The sequence below is a fragment of the Neofelis nebulosa genome, chromosome 13, assembly GCF_028018385.1.
Source record: "Neofelis nebulosa isolate mNeoNeb1 chromosome 13, mNeoNeb1.pri, whole genome shotgun sequence".
Lineage (NCBI taxonomy): Eukaryota > Metazoa > Chordata > Mammalia > Carnivora > Felidae > Neofelis > Neofelis nebulosa.
The window spans coordinates 28539136-28550588 of record NC_080794.1 but is presented as its reverse complement, the minus strand read 5'-3'; the positions used below and the strand labels follow the sequence as shown (position 1 = coordinate 28550588).

General features: G+C 37.4%; 1 long non-coding RNA gene across 1 annotated transcript in view; it reads right to left on the bottom strand.

Annotated features, from left to right (window-relative positions):
• Positions 1-2584: 2584 nt before the first annotated feature.
• Positions 2585-11453, bottom strand: part of LOC131492710 (uncharacterized) — a 46281-nt gene continuing 37412 nt past the window's right edge. The window contains exon 4 of the long non-coding RNA XR_009252251.1: positions 2585-4328. This is a non-coding gene — a long non-coding RNA (uncharacterized LOC131492710). The remainder of the gene's footprint in view (positions 4329-11453) is intronic.

Sequence of the window (11453 nt, the reverse complement as noted above, 5' to 3'; positions counted from 1 at the left end):
AGCCCTTCCCCTTGAATTTGAAAAGCTTGTGACAGTTTTGACCAAGAGAGTATGGCAGAAGGAATGTTATGTGATTTAGAAGTCTCGGTCATAAAAGGCCATGCAAGGAAGCCTTCTTTGCTGGAACATTCTTCTTAGAGCCGTGAGTCACCATGTAAGAATCGGACTGCCTTGAGTCTGTTGTGCTGGGAAAGTTGGAGTAGGCATTCCAGTTGACTGAGTCCAGGCTTCCAGCCTATGCATCCCTGCTAAGGACACCTGAATGAAGCTGACTTGGACCCTCCAGACCAGCCCACATTTTCTAGCCGAATACCATCAAGCAAACAGAAATTTCCCTAGACAAGTTCTGCCTGAAATCCTGAACCACAAAATCATGAGATGATATTTTGACCACCAAAATTTTGGGAAGTTTGTTTTATAGCAATAGATAACTAAATTATCTAGTCGCTGGTCTGCACACCTATATTTAGTAGAATAGTAGAATATTTACTATAGTAGTATAGTAGAATATCTCATAGGCAAAAATCTGAACCACAATGTCACACAGTGCCGCAGGGCTGGCGCATCATTTCAGTGATTCCTGAGAACTGTGTGTTCTTCCTTCACTATGGCATCTCTTCATGTTGGTTATAAAATTTTCAAAGTAGAATATTAAAAACAATTAAGTCCATTGGCTTTCAAATTGTGTTTTCTGGAGCCTTAGTGTTCCAATAAAGGTGACTCAAGGATAGAATTGCCAAGAAAGGGAGGTTCTGGCTCTATTTCAAACCAAATTTACTCTGCTTTTAGTAGCTGTATAAAACATACTCATATTCCACTTAAGAGATCTTTAAAAAATGTTTCATTGCTAAAATTATCAAACAAAAAAGTTTTCAGAGTAGTGATCTCATCTGAAATTCTCACTTTACAATTAAAAAGCCAAGTCTTGGGGCGCCTGGGTGGCTCAGTCGGTTAAGTGACCGACTTCAGCTCAGGTCATGATCTCTCAGATCATGGGTTCGAGCCCCACATCGGGCTCTGTGCTGACAGCACAGAGCCTGGAGCCTGCTTTGGATTCTGTGTCTCCCTCTCTCTCTGCCCCTCCCCCACTCGCACTCTGTCTCTCTCTCCCTCAAAAACTAAACATTAAAAAAAAAAAAAAAAAAGCCAAGTCTTGTGATTACACTTATCGTGGTGAACACTGAGTAATGTATGGAATTGTTGAATCAATATGTTGTATGCTTGAAACTAATATAACATTGTATGTTAGTTATACTTCAATAAAATAATAAAAAGCCATATCCTGAGAAACAAATATTTTATTCAGTATTATATCTAGTTATGGGCTAGTCAAATTCTGATTCCTATCATAGTGATTTTACCATGATTATACAATTAGCCTATGTCATGAATATTAGCAAGACCAAAGATTAAGATGAGTTCATTTATCCAATTAATATTTGTCAGGTACCAGCTCCCATACCAGGTGGGGATGAGGTCTTGAACGCGATGGGTGTGGTCATTGCTCAGAATGGGGTTACCACTTGACAGGATAGAATTATCAACCAGTAATCCATAATCTTCTTTTCTGTAAATGGCTTTGGTTTCCGTCACCATCTTACTCATAACAAGAGATAGCAATAGGGAAATGTTTAAAGTTGTAGCATTTAGTATCTTCCTGAGGAAAAATGCCGAGTTGTGAGAGAAAGAAAAGGAAGGATGCAGGGAACTATAATAATCCAGAAAGAGTGATAATTGGGTCCCAATTAAGCAGAGAGGGCCATGTGTATAAGAGTACAAGGCAGTCTGGAATTTTTAAATCATTATAAAATTACCGAAATGAATTTTCAAGAAGTGTTACCCACTTCATTGAGTTGTTTATTCAATTTTGTTTGAGAATATGTCCTTAATTGTTCCAAGAATTTTTTTTAAGTACTACATGATTCAGGTAGCATTTACATAGCCTGCTTTATAAAGATTAAACTAAACTTAAGTAGGAATGTGAGACGGCTTTGAAAAAGGAATAGGCCACTTGAGAAGTATCTGGACGTCGATAATTTCTGAGCCGCTCCAGGTACAGAGATAACATATCAAAATATCTCATTAATTGAGTGATAAAAATTCAATCTCTTTAGGCAAACCCATTATAGAACTTATGAACCAAGTAACTCTTAATGACTAAGTTAACACCATGGACTCTTCATTTTTAAAGGTGCAAAAGAGATATTTTAAGCTTTGTATTTTAATTTTAATTTTAATTTAAATAGGCAAGGGCTCTGGTTGAACTCTTGAGAAAATCTAGTTGTAGGAACAATCTTTCCAACACATTCTCTTCTTTAAAGACTCCAATTTTGGCAAAATCACCTTCACTTCATCCACAAATCTTTTACTTTGCATAACCCACAACTTAAACTGAAAGTATTTTCCCTTTATAATAGAAAAAGCTCATTTTTCTGGCATCGTCATCATGGGATAGTGTGTCACTGCAAACTAAAATTCCAGAGAGTGATTTTTTTTTTAGTTTATATAAATTATTGGTTTTCATATTTATAAAATAGAAACAAAAATATCTCACACAAATGTATTTTTTCTTTTTAAAAATTGCTACTTTATTTGTTTTTATTGGTGTGTAATTGACATATAACAGTACATTAGTTTCAGGTGTACAAGATAATGATTTGACATTTGTATACATTAAGAAATGATCACTATAAGAAGTCTAATTAACATCTGTCTACCGTATATAGTTACAAAAATTTTGTCTTTTTTTTTTCTTTATGATGAGGACTTTTAAGTTCTACTTTCTTAGCAACTTTCAACTCTGCAATACAGTCTTATTAAATATAGTCACTATGCAGTACATTACATGACCATGAACTCATTTATTTTATAGCTGGAAGTTTGTACCCTTTCACCACCTTCACCCATTTTGCTCCTCCCCTCCCTCATCCTGGCAACCACCAATCTGTTCTCTGTATCAGCTTGGTTTTTTTAAATTTGTTTGTTTTGTTTATTAGAATCCACCTATAAGCAAGGTAATACAGTATCTGCTTTTCTTTGTCTGACTTATTTCACTTAGCATAGTGCCCTCAAGTTCTATCCATATTGTCGCAAATGGCAACATTTCATTATTTTTTATGGCTGAATAGTATTACAATACATTCCTCTGTGTATAAATATCACATCTTCTTTATCCATTCATCCATATATGGACACTTAGGTTGTTTTCCTATCTTAGGTATTATAAATAATGCTGCAATGAACAGAGGCGTGCATATATCTTTTTGAATTAGTATTTTCTTTTTCTTTAAATAAATATCCCAAAGTGGAATTGCTGGATATGGTAGTTCTATTTTTAATTTTTTTAAGGAACCTCCACACTGTTTTCCATGGTGGCTACACCAGTTTGCAATCCCAGCCAGCAGTACACGATGGTTCCCTTTTCTCCATACCCTTGCCAACACTTGCTATCTCTTGTCTTTTTGATAACAACCATTTTAACAGGTGTGAGGTGATAGCTCATTGTGGTTTTGATTTGCATTTCCCTGATGATTAAGGATGTTGAGCATCTCTTCATGTACCTGTTGACCACTCGTATGTCTTCTTTGGAAAAATGTCTACTCAGATCTTCTGCCCATTTTTAATTGAATTTCTTAGTTTTCTGCTAGGAATAGTATAAATTCTTTCTATGTTTTGAATATTAACACTTTATCATATATATGATTTGCAAATATCTTCTATTCAGTAGATTGAATTTTAATTTCATTGATGATATCCTTTGTTATGAAGAAACCTTTGAGTTTAATGTAATTCTGCTTGTTTAATTTTGCTTTTTCTGCATTTTCTTTTGGAGTCAGATCCAAAAAATCGTCACTAAGACTCATGTCAAGGACCTTATGCCTGTGTTTTCTTCTAGGAGTTTTATGGCTTCAGGTCTTACATTCAAGTCTTCCAGTTTGAGTTCATTTTTGTGTATGGTGTAAGGTAATAGTTTAGTTTCATTCTTTTGCTTGTGCTGTTCAGCTTTTCCAACACCATTTATTGAAGAAGCTGTCCTTTCCCCATTACACATTCTTGATTTCCTCATTGTAAATTAATTGACCATATGTGCATGGGCTTCTCACACAAATTTATGCTGATGATTATTTAATAATTGATGATTCACATGGCACAACAAAAATTAAGCCTCAGTATCACATTGCAAACATTTATTCTCACTGTTTATGATAATGTAAATGATGGCCAATATCAAGCCGGGTCTCTAGTAACGCATGAGTAAAACTTTGAAAAGGCCTTTAAAATAAATCTTGTATGTGAGCTTTTTACCTCCATTTGTTTAAAAAGCATCCCTAAAAATAAAAAAATAAACGTCATACACATACGCAAACACACACATAGTTACATATATTTACCTATCTCCCTGAATCAGAGGGAGATTTTGACTACAGCCTTTTTTCTTGAAGCTTTATATATCATGCTGTTAATACAGAAGCCCATCCCAAAGACAGTACTCAATAAATGTTTGTTGACAGAATAGATAATAAATAGTACTTTTCAGCATCTCACTTACATTGATTAATTTTGTTTTGTTTTTCGCAGCAACATTATGACAAAAGAAGGTCAACACAAAAAATGAGGCTTAGAATGCTTGTCACTTTTACAGTCATAGTATTATTATGTGGTGGAACCAGAAGTAGACTTTCCTGACAGATCCTATCTCCTTTCCATCCCTGGATACTAGTTTCTCTTGTAGAAGGAAGAAATAAAAGCTTTCAGGTTTTTAATTGTTATTGTTGTTATTCCAGAAAAATGAATGTGTTGGTTCATTCATTCATTCGTTCTCTAGCACTGTGCTTTTCTCATTTGTTTCACCGCACTTACACAATTTGTAATTCTCTATATGAGTGTGTATTTGCTTGTTTATTGCCTGTCTCTCCTACTAAACTGTAAGTTCCACAAGAGCAGGAAGAGGGTGGTTTTCATTACCCAGAGCCCAGCCCAATGCCTTTTGCATACCAGGCATACAAAACACACATAGGCATTCCAAAGACACTTGCTGACTGTTCAAAGTTACAGAATTGTTTCCATTCTGTCTTGAATCCCTAACTACAATGGCGTTAGGAAGCACGTTTCGGGTAGGAGGCAGGTGGCACTGAGGAAATGACGGCACAGCCAGCACGAGAACCAGGCACCTACGATCCCATCTTTGTGATCTCAGAGCTGAGTAACTGACATTTATTCTCAAATATTAGCTTTTTGTCTCATTCAGATGTCGATTCCAGTAGAATCTGACATTTTTGTCTGAGATTTATTTCCTACATAGGAAAAAAAGTTCAGAACCCTTATAACTTGGTAAGTACCTCTTGTAAATGTTGTAAGCTTTTTTAATTTTGAAAGTAAAACACACACTTGATACAAAATTCAAACAAATAATATATTAAAAATAACTCTTCCACAAAACCTGATGCCATTTCCAGAGAATACTTCCTGTGTAGTTCCCTAGGTTTGATTAATTTACTCCTGTAAAGCATGTGGGGACATGCATGTAAGTGTGTATGTGTGTGATTTTACAGTTTATCCACATCAGGACACTTTTTAGGGTGAAAGAAGGTGGTGTTAATAATTATGTAGGGGAAGCAAGCATAAACCAAGATTGTCCTTAGCAAACCTTGACATGTGGTCACCCAGCCTTGACGTGTTACCCAAACCTTGGTAGTGCGCAACAAGGTCACGGCTGGTTCAGGGCCTGGTTTGCTGAGCTGTCCAGCTCTTCTGCCCCTTTGCTTTAGAGCTTAGCCTGTGATGAAGATTTCACTGGTCCATAGGGAAGAAAGAAGAATTAAAATCCAGTTCTTAGATTTTCTTTATAAGGCTAAAGTGATTGAATTTAAAAATTTATATCCTATTCTGAGATGATGCTCTTCCCACTCTTTTTTGGTACTTAAATGTCATTTCAAGTGTGTAACGGTTGTCTCTTTCTTTCTTTCTTTCTTTCTTTCTTTCTCTCCTTTATTCTTTCTTTTCTTCAATGTCAATTCCAGCTTGGAATTCAATTGCAAGAAACAATAACCCATTAAAATAGGTCTAACAAAAGTTTGGAGGTAGGTAGTCATGAGCTACTATAAAGGATCAGTGGTGTCACCAAAGACCCAGGCCCCTTCTATATCTCTGCCCCACCATCCTTACCAGGAAACCTCCTCATTCATGGTAGTAAGGCAGCCGCTGCATTTCCAGGAATCACATTCAAATTCCAGGCAGAAAAAATAAAGGGAAGGGCTTTCTGCTCCTAATGCTTAGCTTATTAAAAATTTGGCAATAGGGGCGCCTGGGCGACTCAGTCGGTTAAGCGGCCGACTTCGGCTCAGGTCATGATCTCGCGGTCCATGAGTTCGAGCCCCGCGTCGGGCTCTGTGCTCACAGCTCAGAGCCTGGAGCCTGTTTCAGATTCTGTGTCTCCCTCTCTCTGACCCTCCCCCGTTCGTGCTCTGTCTGTCTGTCTCAAAAATAAATAAACGTTAAAGAAAAAATTTAAAAAAAAATTTTGGCAATAGATGCCTAGTAGTTGTTCCTTAACACCCTTTAGATGAGTCACTGACCATCAACACAGCTAGAGAAGGGACATCAGGGGACATCAAGACAGCTAGAGAGCTGTGTAAGAGCAAATCCCAGATCATGTGATGCCTCTGCTCAAACCTCCAGTGGACTCCCCATTGTGCTCAGGGTAAAAGCCAAAGTCTACCTGACCCTATGCTGCCTGACTTTCACCGCTATATTCCCTCTCTGATCTTTTCCCTCACCCATTCTGTTCCAACTGCCCTGGCCCTTTTGCGGTTCTGTGACATCCAGCATGTCTCCTCAGGGCTGCCACGCTTGCAGTGTCTCTGCCTCAGATGCCAGTACGACTCGCTCCCCTTTCACCGAGGCTACCATCCTCCACCTCAACCTATCACGTCTTATCTCATCTTGCTCAATTTTTCTCCCTAGCCCACCATTTCACATACTGTATTTGCGTATGTATTTAGTAGCTGTGTCTCCTCCCACTAGAATAGAAGTTCCTTGAGGGTAGGAGCTTTGTTTTGTTCACTGCTGTATGCCTGATGCTTAGGACTGTGCCTGGTTCATAGTAGGTGTTCGACGACACATTGAATCAATGGGTGAATGAATGACCACATGGTCTAGAGTCTCATTATTCACCCTTAGGCCTGAAGGTGAGGCCTACCTTTCCTAATGGCAAGAGATCTCCCTCTCTAACCGAACAGGTGTGACTTAAGCAGGGAAGAAAATGCTGCTGAGAAGGTAACAGGCAGTGTCTGCTACAAGGCTCTTACTTAGGGAAATGAAACATTGAAAACCATCTTTGGTTCCACCCAATTAAAAAAAAAACAAAAACAAAATTATAGTATCTAGAAACCTTCCTGGGCACTGACACTATTGCCTTGCTGGCTCATCTTTGCGCTGCCCTATCTACAGTGCTGGTGACCTTGGTCCTTCCCCTTCGGAGTTGGATGACACTTCTGGGACCCTTCTTAACTGTTGGCCTTCTCTGCCTTGAACCCTGACACTCTCCAGTTCCCAGGGCTGCCCTGTGAGTAGCTCCTTCTCTGCACTCCAATCTGTTGAAATTGGGACCCAAACAAACAAACCACTCTTCTTTTTGTCTTAAACATAAATTCCTAAGAAGCAAACCAACAATAAACCCTAAAAACTATATTAGTTAAAACTGAAACAAAATCTATTAGATACATTGAAACAAAATATCTTAGAAGGCACAGGCAATAAAACATTTAGCAGTGAAATAATTTCAAAATTATTTAAGTTGAATTTCGGAAAGATAAACTCTCATGCTCTTTGTTACTGATCCGAATCAAGATTTTAGTCCTTGGTCATTGATTGCCATTGGAAATGTAATTAGATTCAAAATAACATGTTCCAAATTGTTGTTTTAACCCTCACAAATTGTTTTCTGGCTCTAAACTTTACCCCTCAGCCTCCACTCCTCCCCCCTTCCCCCCCGCCAGGCTGTTACTAACTTGTGTGAACAAATCACCTCTATTATTAGTCTAAAATTGTTTTTTAGTAAAATGATCAAATGTCAGGAAATTGGTGGCATTCTGCTTAATACCGTATGGCAAAATTTGGAGAGAGGATGTATCTACGATGTGGACAACAGCCAGTGGGGTTGTGGGTGGGAGATAAGAAAAAGGAGGGCAGATTTCCCCCCATCCCTAGAGTGCACAGAACATCTGTTCCTTTATGTTAAATGGAAAATCAGGCTCACCACAGCATGATAAACCAACTTCTGAGGTATAATTGGGTATTTAATATTCAAAAGAAATAGTGTGCTCTATAAAAACAATTTTCTCTTGGCAAGTAGGACTTTACTTTTGAAATTTCATGTAAGATGAAACAAGCCTTTATCACCATTTCAACACTGGATTTCAAAACAAACCTAAAAGTGTTTTGTACTCATTTGGTCTTAAGATGATAAACAGATTGATGGCCCCATTGAGGAGAAACAATGTGTATCTTCTCATAGAATAAGGTGATGGCACCATTCATCTGAATGTCTCCAACCCCTTGCTTTGTTCCCTGGGTGCACATGTGTATGTATGGGCACTTGTGGGGGACGTACATTCCGTTTGGTTAAATATCTACATATTTGAACAATGGCAAAGAACTGATTGGAGCAAAATTTATGCACTGACCAGTCTTAACAGAACTTCCCTTAATGGTGTGGAATTCAGAGGATGGGAGATCCCTTTTGTTCAGAGTGGGAAATTATGGTGAGTTCTTTTATCCCAATATATATTAAATTGTAGTATTTTTTTTCTCTGTCTTGGGTGCTCCGCAAGCTGAATATCCAGTTAGCTCCATACAACCTAAGAACACTGTGTCTTAATTTTTTTTAAGTTTATTTATTTATTTATTTATTTATTTTGAGAGAGAGACAGAGAGAGAGAGAGAGACAGAGAGAGAGAGAGAATTCCAAGCAGGTTCTGCACTCACAAAACTGTGAGATCATGACCTGAGCTGAAATCAAGAGTTGGATGCTTAACTGACTGAGCCACCCAGGTTCCCTGAGAACACTGTTTTCTAAAATAATTACTTGGGTTCATATACAAAAGGTTGAAGCTTTCCAATAAAAGCAAATATGAAGACATGGTTTAGGTAAGCTAGGTGTGCCCTCCCATAGTTTTCTATGTCAAACTCACAGAGAAAAGCCCATTATTCCTCCAAATGAGTTTTCTGAATACTTAAACAAATAGAGCATTCTGTTACTCTCATTACTCGTCATAAAGAATTTTTTCAAGTTAATGTAACACAAGGTGAATATGTATGACATTGTTGTTTTCTTACAGATTTGCTGTCAAACTTTGAAATAAACAGGTCTATAGTCACAAGATAGATCTATACGGTTTCAAATATTTTCAAGGCTCATTTCTAGTCCTTCTATTCTAATGTCAGAATAACAGAAGCATAATAAGTGCTTCCTTTCTTGAATATAACTTCATGAATCTAGTGAGAAATATAGGACGCTAAAAATGCTAAGCCTCACGTCTGGAATCTTCCGATATTTGTTAACAGATATTAGCTTCTCATGTTCAGAAGTTGGCTTTCACAGATAGAATTTTCTATTGCTGTTGATGTGGTTTAGAGAAGTGAGATGGAGAGGGAAAAGAGTTGAGGATCTTCTTCATTTCTGTAGGAGAAGATGCTTTCTAAGATGAAGTTCAAGATGTATATAAATGTAGGTCCATTTCAAGTTAATATGGACATTAGGACACATTTTAGGATTATGTAAGTTTAAAAGGGGAAGATTTATTTTGATAGATAAAGTCAAAAGTCAAGGAGAATAAGTATGTATTTATTAAACAAAAGACCAGAAGATATTAAGAAATAAAGTGGTGCCTTTTTTTTTTTAAGAATAGGTGTCAAGTTCAGGATGATCAGTAATCTGGCTCCGATTTTCTTACACTCTTATCATAGGACCTGTCCCACGAAAAATTTTCTTTCCTCAATTTTACCCTCCCTAGGTAATTTCTGTTCCCTTACTTTCTCCTTTTCATTTTCAGAACTGTACTATACTATTCAGTGGGGGTGCAATGGGGGTTTAGTAATTCAGATTTTCACAGTAATTACAGTAAATGTGTATGAATGGGTCCTTGAAGCCTCAAAGGAGGCCAAGAGAACTCCAAGCTAAAAAGAAATAAGTATTGGGGCACCTGGGTGGCCCAGTTGATTGAGCCTCTGACTCTTGATTTTGCCTCAGGTCATGATCCTGGGGTTGTGGGATCGAGCCCTATGTCAGAGCCTGCTTGAGATTATCTGTCTCCCTCTGCCCCTCTCCCTAGCTTGTGCATGCACACACACTCTCTGTCTCTCTGTCTCTCTCTCTGTCTCTCTCTCTGTCTCTCTCTGTCTCTCTCTCTCTCTCTCTCTCTATATATATATATATATAAGAAAAAAGAATAAAAAAGAAATGAATAGCGACAAAACAAAAGAACTCAGGAAATGAACACCAAATGAACACCAAATAAAAGAAAAAAAAAAAGAAAAAAGAGATGAATAGTAACAAAACAAAACAACTCAGGAAAGCACCAAATGAGCTTTTAACTTTAAAAAGAGCTTTGTTGGTGAACTCATTGAAAGAAAAAAGTTAAATGTATCCCTAGAAAGTGGGTTGTTAACTATAAGGCAGTTAATTTTAGGGGAACATTTTCCAAACATGATGACTTTGGTTATCTGTTACTCAGTATTAAACTAAAGCCTTTTTCTGCCAGTAATTAGAAAACTGGGTCAGTTGTCAATTTCATGATGGATCAAAATTAAAAACTGTTTTTAGGCTTTTTCACATCCACAGAGATATTTGTAACAAGACAGAATAATCATATTTTATGTCTGTAAAGAATCATGGGAAAGTCCTCCCCTATCCTCTCTTTCCCTACTTCTCAACGCACTTTCTGCTTATTTACTGATGAGAAAACATAGAGGCCAGAAAACTTGTGGAAGGCCACCAGCAGAGTTGGAAATAGCCTGGAATCAACCACAGGCAGCACAGAAGTTCAGGAAGTTCCTGATTTTTCTCAGGAAGTTCTCACCATCTCAACTTTCTAAAACTCAGCTGCCATCTTACGAACTCTTGGAAAGTCTTATGGAAACCTTCACCTCACCCTTCCTCTGACATTCCTGGGCAAAACCATGACGCACAGTACACGGCATCCATCTGCTGTTTTGTAATCACTGATTTCTCTCTATCTCCTTCATTAGACTGTGAGGACAGATATTGTGTGTCTGACTTTCTGTATGGTCATATATTAGGATATATTAGGAGCTTAATGATCTATGTATTTAAAAGATTCAATCAGTAGAATTATAGTCTCCTTATTTCTAAGGCTACATTTTTCTCTATACATTCTATACTTAGGCAATGTAAACATTTATTTTTATTATTGCACCAAACATTTGGATTTTTT